The sequence below is a fragment of the Oratosquilla oratoria genome, chromosome 15 (assembly GCF_046742065.1).
Source record: "Oratosquilla oratoria isolate Oo_2021 chromosome 15, ASM4674206v1, whole genome shotgun sequence".
NCBI classification, from domain to species: Eukaryota; Metazoa; Arthropoda; class Malacostraca; order Stomatopoda; family Squillidae; genus Oratosquilla; species Oratosquilla oratoria.
This window is the reverse complement of record NC_134791.1, coordinates 11,561,645-11,571,644: the sequence shown is the minus strand read 5'-3', so window position 1 is coordinate 11,571,644 and position 10,000 is coordinate 11,561,645. Positions and strand designations below refer to the sequence as shown.

Below are 10,000 nucleotides of genomic sequence, written 5' to 3'. Positions count from 1 at the left end.
CGCAGGGACGGGGACGGGGAGGAGTGGGAGGAGGAGGAGGGGCAGGAGGAGGAGCAGGGGGAGGAGGAGGAGTAAGAGGAGGGAACAGAAGCAGGAGAGGCCGAGGAGGAAACGAAAAGAGAAGGTTTAGCAACGGAAAGGCAGAGAAGGAGAAGAAGGAATGAACGAACGGAGGAAGAGGAGGAGGATGGAGAAGAAGAAGAGGAGGAGAGGAAGGAAGACGAGGAAGCAGGAGGATGAAGAAAAGGGAAAACAGGACAGAAGGGGTGAAAGAACTAGAAGAGTGGAGGGGGAAAAGGGTGATGGAGCAGGAGGAGAGGGAGAAAATAGGAATAAGGAGAGGAGGAGGAGGAGGAGAAGAAGGAGGAGGGGAGGACGTGGAAAAGAAGCAGGACGAGGATAAGGGAAAGAAAGAACTTGAGAAAGGGGACGAAGATTGGAAAGAGGGGAACAGATGATAAGAGAGAGAGAGAGAAAGAGAGAGGAAGATGGGAAGGGAAACGAGGGTGTATTGGAAAGGGGAAATCGACGGAAAAGGAATCTTTGTCGCAAAGAAAACTTGAATAAAGGAAAAGAAGAGTAGAGAAAAGGAAAGAGAGAGAAAGAAGAGGAGGAGGAGGAAAAGGAGTAGATAAAAATGAGGAGTAGGAGGGGGAGGAGGAGGAGTAATAGGAAATGAAAGAGGAGTAGGAATAGGGGAAGGAATAGAAGGAAGAAGAAAAAGAAGAGGAGGAGGGGAGGAGAAGGAGTAGGAATAGGGGAAGGAATAGAAGGAAGAAGAGAAAGAAGAAGAGGAGGAGGAGGAGGAAAGGAAGAGGAGAAATAGGAGGAGTAGGAAGAGGAAATGAAGGAGGCGGAGGAGTAATGAGAAGAAAGAAGTGGAGGAGGAGAAAGGGAGAAAAGGAAGAGAGGAGAAACAGGAAGCGCAGGAAGAGGAAATGAAGGAGGCATAGGAATAACGGGAAGAAGGAAGAGGAGAAAATTAATGGAGAACAACAAATGTAAATGGTTAAGGATGAAGATGAGGAAGAGAACAAGGCTGAGGAAATGCTGGGGACATAATGGAAGGAGAGAGAGGAATAGAAAAGATTGAAAATGGAACGGGTAAGACAAAATCAAGGAGAAAGAATCGGAATGACAAGGGATCAGGTCCGAAAAGAGGTCATGAAAGGAGAGGGAAGAGAGCGTATAAAGAGGAAGAAGAGGAAAGAAAGGCAAAACAGATTAGCAGAAAGAAGAAAAAAGTATGATAAACAGGGGAATGAGGACGAACTGGAAAAGTATGAAAATCGAGACAAGGGAAGCAAGACCGAAATAGAAGAGAGAGAGAGAGAGAGAGAGAGAGAGAGAGAGAGAGAGAGAGAGAGAGAGAGAGAGAGAGAGGGGGGGGGAGGAGGGAGTGTGGTTTGGAGGAGGGATCCTACAGATGAAACATGAGAGAAATAGGGAGTTGAGAAATGGGTGGAAAGTATGAAAATGACGCAATAAACAAAGGAAGAAAACTTGGAGGGAAAGAAAATCAGATCCACTGGGATAAAGGGGACAAAGGTATAAAATAATAAAGAATAAAACGTAATATAATAATGATAATAATAATAATAATAATAATAATAATAATAATAATAATAATAATAATAATAATAATAATAATAATAATGATAATCATAATCATAATGATAATAATAATAGTAATGATAATAATAATAGTGATAATAATAATAATAGTAATAATGATAATAATGATAATAATAATAGTGATAATTATAATAATAGTGATAATAATTATAATAGTGATGATAATAATAATAGTGATAATAATAATAATAGTGATAATGATAATAATAATAGTAATAATGATAATAATAATAATAATAATCTTAATGATAATAATAATAATGATAATAATGATAATGATAATGATAATAATAGTAATAATAGTAATAATAGTAATAATAGTAATAATAATAGTGATAATAATAATAGTGATAATGATAATAATAATAGTAATAATGATAATAATGATAATAATAATAATGATAATGATAGTAATAATGATAATAATAATAATAGTAATAATAATAATGATAATAATAATAATAATAATAGTGATAATAATAATAATAGTGATAATGATAATAATTGTAATAATGATAATGATAGTAATAATAATAATAATAATAATAACAATAACAATAATAATAATAATAATAATAATAATAATAATAATAATAATAGTAATAATAATAATAATAACAATAATAATAATAATTGATGATCATGATGAATATTTGGGAAAAGGGATAAGAGAAAAAAGAAGCCATGCGCAAGAAAAGAGGACGCACATAAGAGAAATAGAAAGGTGTTAATAGTAGAAAGAAGTAAAAGAGAAGAGAGAGATAGATTAAAGCCAACAAGAGAAATAATGATGATAATCCATTTTGTCTCAGAAAGGGTAGTCAGACGTGAAAGGAGAAAACCCTCGACCCAGGAAAAAAAGGAAAAAGAAAATCGAAAAAACGCCCAAGAGGCACACAAAAAAAATGAAGAAAAGACGGGGCATAATAAAAGATCACAAAAGGAAATACACAGCTACTGGGCAGCAGGTGAATCAGGGAAGAAAAGAGCCCTGACAAAGCGACGGGCAGACAGACAGACAGGCGAGACGGGCAGACAAGAATGAATCTTGTCAAACCGCGACAGATTGCCTCGTAACCTGATACAGTCACTGGTATCCAATCATCCGTTGGACGATAGACTTGTAACGCCTCCCAGCCCCTAGCCTCCCATCCCCTCCCCTCCTTGCCCCCCTCCCCCCCACACCACCCTGATGCTCTGTTACCTGGCTCTCACCACTTCACCTCGTCTTTTCACGGTGCCTGTCTTCGGTTCCCAACGGCTACAAGAGACGTCCTCTCGTCCTGGCTATCCGAGCACATTGGGATAAAGTGACGTCTAAGCACTTGCTGATGTAAGCTCCTCATGTCTCCTGTTGCTGCAGTTGTTCTTCTGTTCCGGAAACTTAAGATGTTTTTGGATCTTTCTTACTCTGACCAGCGAGGTCAAACGTTACGCGATGACAGGTCAAGTCGGGTCAGCGGTGAGGGATGACCCAGGGACTCAAGGTCAACGCCCTCTGGGGCGATGTGATCCGTGGAAGCTGCGACAGGGTCATTGGCCCCATCGTGCCGTGACCCAAGGCACTAAAGAGCAGAACAAGCCTTCAACTTCGAAAACTACCGGTTTCTAAACATCCATTCCTATTTCTGTCACTATTCTTATTATTATTATCTGTCAAAGCCTGGCCAAATCATACATAGCGTTTAATTTATATTAGTAAATAGAAGGCCAAGACTATAGAAAAATCTCAGGGAAGAGTTTATTTGTTTTGCTTACGCTTCAAGACAATCGGGAAAAGCTACCCGTCTTCACACACGTAAACATATGCAACATATACAACACAGACACATACGCACACACTCATACACATACACTCACACACACACACACACACACACACACACATACAAGACACACACATGCACAAAGACACATACACACACACACACACACACACACACACACACACACACACACACACACACACACACACACACACACACATATATATATATATATATATATATATGTATGTATGTATGTATGTATGTATATACATACACATATGCACACACACGCGCGCGCACGCGCGCATACAAAATCAATTTTGTACTAAATATTCATTAAATTAAAAAGATATATTTGCATTAATTGCCAGTTTATTACAAAATGTTGTGGACCACCTAAAAAGTCACCCTGAACCACTAGAGGCCCATGGACCACACGTCTGTTGGTGCGTCAGACTGAATAACTGAGACTTCCAATATGGCTTCTGGGTCAGCGCATATACTTAACTGATCGGCACGTCAACATGTTTGTATTTCAAACTTTCTCAAAGAACAAAATATATATTGAATAAATATAAATATGCAGGGGATATTATCATAATAACTAGAGTAAATTAATTAGTTTTTTGTTTGAACAATTATTTCCAAGAAAAAGGAACGAGTAGGAAGCTTGTGAAAAAGACGATTGATAATTTGAACCGCCATTCGTCGGGGACGCGGTGACGATGTAAACATTGTTTGTGGTTTTCTAGTTTGTTGTGTTTTGTGGCACTCCATTGATTTACACATTTGCTTTCTGAACAGAAAATAATGAAAAAGGTATTATAGAACATATCTACAAAGGCACTGGAGACGACAAGAAAGGAAATAAATGGTTCCCATCCGGTGACTGGGTAAGTAGTGTATGTGAGCACCTGGACATTTGACCGTTATTTTGACTTAGTCTGCGCTTCTTAATACAGCTCTGTACCATTGACACAGTAAATTCTTCCACACTTTGTTTAAATATATTAATATTATTGTTATTTTTGATATGTATGAATAAGTAATCGTCCACCACAAGTGAACAATAGATTTTATTTTTATCATTCCTGGAGATTCATATAAAGAAGACATTTTCGTTACCAGAGAGTGACCAGATTCACACAGCGTTATGAGGCCGGAGACCAATCACCATTTGTTAAGGAATGTTGAATCAATTTTCATTTCTTGTATCCCTATTGTCTAACACCTTCAGACTCTCCTTTAAACCTTCCCTGAGCTTCCTCCTTTTCGGTTCCAATTGTGTTTTAGGCTCTGTGATACCTGATGCCTGAACTTTATCATTCAACCCGACTCAATTAAATGGAGAGGGTTAATTGTGGTGAATATATGGATACCATTGTGGCAAATATTAGACAGAAACATCACGTGGGGATGGAGCTTTTATTAGAGTGACGTTTCACTTAGAACGAACAGGACACACGCACAAACACAAGAATTTAAGAGCGAATTAGATATGTGGCGAGATACAGAGGCGGAACACCACGAGTGCAGCTCACCTTCCCGTAAGGTACTAATAGGTAAATACACACACACAGGAACGCTAACACGCGAAACGTCGTGATAATAAGCGCTCTGTGATCACATGATGTTTCTTTTCATAGACTTCTCGGCAACTGCCAATTCACACACAAATATTATACATTATCATATACCAACGCTGACGCTTTCCCGTTCGGCTGTTTTATCACATATATTTTTTCTCGCCTCCTTGACCTTGATTTGGCTCATTTGTCCTTGCCAAAGTGTGTCTAATAGGAATGCAAAAATATTATTGCAATACTTCAGTAAATTTAGTATACGACCACAGATCGACCACCTCCAACCAAAGAGCAATTTGAATGTTTTTTTTTTCATGAAAATTTGATGACGTAATACGGCAAATTATTTCAGGCGTCAAGTGTGAAAAAATGTACTTAGAGCACAAGTGTACATGCAGTAATAAAAAGGCATATACATGTATGCATGCAAGTAATTATACATATGTTCACACATACTTAAATGCACGCATACGAGTATGTATACACACGCACATGTACAGCACATATATATTATACACATGCACTTGTACATACACGTACATGCATACACAAGTAAATACAAACACGCACCTGTGTGCACAAACATGTGCATACGCGCATGTTCGCGCACACAAACACACGCACCTATGAAAATAACAAGCACATACATACACGAGCATATACACACACGCACATACACACGCTAGCAAATACACATACGCACGCGCGTACATATATATATGCTAGCACACACACACACACACACACACACAGATGGAGAAAGATATATATGAATTATATATATATATATATATATATATATATATATATATATATATATATATATATATATATATATATATACACACTAGATGTCAGGTTGTATGAAAGACGAGAGGATAACCTTCTTGTCGCCATGCCAATATTGGTGGGAGGGCTTCACAGTTCCCTCGTGCACAAGTAAACCTGTAGATGACATGCGACTTCTGAAGCCCCCACCAAGAAAGAAAGGAACTTCAGAAAGCACGTGTTATCTATAGGTTTACTTGTGCACGAGGGAACTACGAGTATGAAGCCCTCCCCTCCACCTGACACCACGTGACATCAGATGCCCCTAAAAACAACTTAAGAGAAGTCTATGGTATAACACTAACAAGAATCATCCCAGAAGAAAACACTGAGATTTTGGAAATATGTACAGATGATAGACGCCTCCACGCCTCCCAATCTTAGAAGCATTATACATTAAAGAGTTGAGCCCAAATCTAAATATACAAGCAAATACTCTTAGGGCCTTCCCAAGCATGAGACAAACCGCCACAAACCCAAACATGAGATATAACCCCACAAATCCAAGTCTGAGACAAAACGCCACAAGCCCAAGCATACTCTGTACTTTTCGTCACAACACGAAGTCGTAGGCTTCCCCTAACATGTGACATTTCATCACTGCCTGAGTTAACAGGTAACCTCTCCCAGGTGACAGGTAACCTCCCCCAGTGAAGAACAAGTATGTAAAGTAATATAAGTACATAATTCACCGAAACAATTCTTATCCTGACCCTTAAGCTACTGCGATATAGCAGACATGACCACCTACGAGTATATTGAAGTCATAAACCTCCTTTCAAAGAAACATAAGTCCATAGTAAGGCATATGGAAAATACCTTTAAGAAAACAATAAATACACAATTACCCATCACTTTTAATGGAATATGCAGAGAAAACCTCATACACACACATACACGCATATATATATATATATATAATATATATATATATATATATATATATATATATATATATATGTATATATATATATATATATATATATATATACACATAAACGCACACACAGAGGACGAGACCCCCAACAAATGGAGTCAGCCATGCAGTCCAGGGCGCGCTGCCGGGAATCTGTAAGACCAGTCGGTAGTCAGTCTGGCTTGTATCAATCCATCAATCCGTCCTTACGCTGTCAGATGCAGGCCGACCCACCTGCAGCTTGTTTGTGTGCACGTGCGTGCGTGTGTGTGTGTGTGTGTACGTGTGTGTATGTGTGTGTGTGTGTGAGTGTGTTTACTAAATCGCATTTAATTATAAATACACGAAAGGAGCAACGCTCATGGGGTCCTGTTCGTTACTCCTTAGTTGTCATACCTTGGCTCAAATGTGTGTACATGCGTGTTTGCGTTCCTGTGTGTGTGTATTTACCTATTAGTACCTTACGGGAAGGGGAGCTGCACTCGTGGTGTTCCGCCTCTGTATCTCGCCACATCTAATTCGCTCTTAAATTCTTGTGTTTGTGCGTGTGTGTATGTGTCTGTGTGCGTGTGTGTCTGTGCGTGTGTGTGTGTGCGTGTAAGTGTATTTTCATGGGTGCACGGCCCCGACCACGACCAGGCGAGGCGAGGCCAGGGTGGCAAGGCGACTGGAAACATGATAAGCCCTCTTTGATTTGCTCGATCGGAAGAAGCAATTTGTGAAACATCTCGCCAATCGACCTGGGAGCTGTTTGCTCTGTGTTTAGTGGGGTGGTGAAGGGGAGAGGGGGGGGAGATAGACGGGGAGGGGGGGGCAAGAGGGAAAGGGACGACCAGACAACAAGGGGTGGTGGTGGCGGCCGTGGAATTGATGAACAGAGAGGGAGAAGGAGGAGGAGTTTGAGGAGGAGTAGATGGAGGTGGAGGAAGAGGAGATGGAGGAGGAGTAGATGGAGGTGGAGGAAGAGGAGGAGGTAGTGGAGGAGGGCATTGATAAGAGAAGAAGGCGAAAGAGAGAGGAGAGGAAAGAAGGAAGGAAAGAGGATGAACAAGAGGCGAAGAACGTGACAAGGTCGTGTAACTTTGTCGATTGACTCAGAGCAAAATCCACCACCTTTGCCTTGTGTGCTTAGGGAGTGAACTATTGCCCACGAGTGCAAAATCAAGCCAATTGTTGTCATACTATTAAGTAAACATATTTCCATATCGGTGAGTTGCCATCAACTTGTTTATTCATTTATTTATCTATCAATTCAGTTTAATAATTTGCATGAAATCGTGTGTCATGTACCTCAAGGTCGGCTGCGTTAACCGGTACCTTAGTCCCCGGTTGTACTGCCGGTACTTCTGCTTAGATACCGGCAAAGTTGTTGGTATTGGTAATTCACATCAAAGGGTCATGAAGTTTGCGGTCATTTTCGTAGTAGTACTTCTGTGTGTGTGTGTGTGTGTGTGTGTGTGTGTGTGTGTGTGTGTGTGTGTGTGTGTGTGTGTGTGTGTGTGTGTGTGTGTGTGTGTGTGCGGATATTTTCGTAATAGTACTTCTGTGTGTGTTTGTGTGTGTGTGTGTGTGTGTGTGTGTGTGTGTGTGTGTGTGTGTATGTGTGTCTGTGTGCATATTTGCGTAAGTGTATGTGCGTGTGTGTGTATGTGTGCGTGTATGTGTATATACTGTGTATTCACGAGCACATACATCCACGATCACATGTGCACATACGCACACATACACACGCACACATACACGCACACGCATACACACACGCGCACATACACATACGCACGGGCACACACACATACACATGCGTATATGTGCATTTGTGCGTACATGTGTATGTGTGGACATGTGTGTCTATTTTTCTGTCTGCCTGTGTGTGCATGTGTGTGTGTGTGTGTGTGTGTGTGTGTGTGTGTGTGTGTGTGTGTGTGTGTTTGCGCAATGATAGGAAGACTGCTTGTATAGCGTGGACAAACCGGTTACGAAGACAAAATCTTGGATAGCGGTTGAGACAAAAGCCTACGAGACGGAGGTGGGAAGCTGGGAAACCGTCAATATAAAAATTCTTTAAGAAAAACAAAGAGAGAAGAAAGAGCCTTGAAGGGAGGTGAACAAAACCCACAACGAAGATGAACCTGAGAAAAAAGTAGACCTCTTGAAGGCCCAACACAAGATCATGTCTGAAGAGACAAAGGCGTTTCACAAGACCGAGACGGCAACGGTGACCGAGAACACAAAGGAAATACACTTTCTCAGCCCAGGAAGGAAATGAAGGGTGACATATTATAAGTGATCAGCGGTACTCGAGGATCCTCTCAAGTGATACCCAGTCATTGGCCCGACCTCCTCCTCCTCCTCCTCCTCCTCCTCCTCCTCCTCCTCCTCCTCCTCCTCTTCCTCCTTCTCCTCCTCCTCCTCTTCCTCCACTTCCTCCTCCTCTTCCTCCTCCAGGTAGCTCCTAGTGCTACACGAAGAGGAACTTCTGCTCGGCGTCTCCTCCTCTTTCTCTTCCTCCTCCTCCAGGCAGCTCCTAGTCCTGTACGAGGAGAAGTTCCTGCTTGGCTTCTCCTCCTCCTCCTTCTCTTCCTCCTCCTCCTCCTCCTCCTCCTCCTCCTCCTCGGCTTCTCCTCCTACTTCTCCTCCACCTCCTCCTCCTCCACATCCTCCTCCTCCCAAGGCATGCCAAGAGTCTGACCTGGAGTGGGCCAGCCTGCCTCCTCTCGAAGGATTATCCTCCTTCTGTTCTTCAGAGGAGGAGCGAGCCCAGTTTCATTGTACCTTCCAGCATCTCAGAAGCATCTACATCCAAGTGTCCCGGTTAGCTGCCCCACACCCTCTCTCCCATTCTTCGTCTTCCTCTTTCTTTCCCTTCTCCTTCTCCTTTCTCTTTCTCCCTTTCCCTCCCCCATTCCCTTCCCTTCTCTCTTGATCATTCTCCATTCGTACCGTTTTCTCGCAATCCACGAAATATGGAAAGAAAAGGAGAGAGGAAGAGGAAGGAGGAAGGGGTGGAGAAGAAGGAAGATGAATCAGAAGAGTAATGGATGACAGAACGCTTGTATGTCGGATGATCTGGTTCTAGGAAAACTGGGAGCATTGCGGGAAGGTGGGGTCGGGAGTGGGAGGAAAGGAGGGAGGGAGGGAGGGAGGAGGGCACCTTCTCCCCCACCCCTACCTTTTCCTCATTGGGCCTGTCCATGTAATGCATGGTACTTCATCCCACGCACAGGACCAGTAGTTAGGCTTAAAGTATGATGATTAAGTACTGATGCAGT

General features: G+C 41.7%; 2 protein-coding genes across 3 annotated transcripts in view; one reads left to right on the top strand and one right to left on the bottom strand.

The window, feature by feature from the left end:
- LOC143033289 (uncharacterized) overlaps positions 1–10,000 on the bottom strand; it is a 143,488-nt gene that overhangs the window by 59,941 nt on the left and 73,547 nt on the right. The gene's annotated exons all lie outside the window — the stretch shown is intronic.
- LOC143033290 (carbohydrate sulfotransferase 11-like) overlaps positions 4,120–10,000 on the top strand; it is a 159,616-nt gene continuing 153,735 nt past the window's right edge. For both annotated transcript variants that reach the window (XM_076198554.1, XM_076198555.1), the window contains exon 1: positions 4,120–4,297. The gene's annotated coding sequence lies outside the window, so the exon portion shown is untranslated. The remainder of the gene's footprint in view (positions 4,298–10,000) is intronic.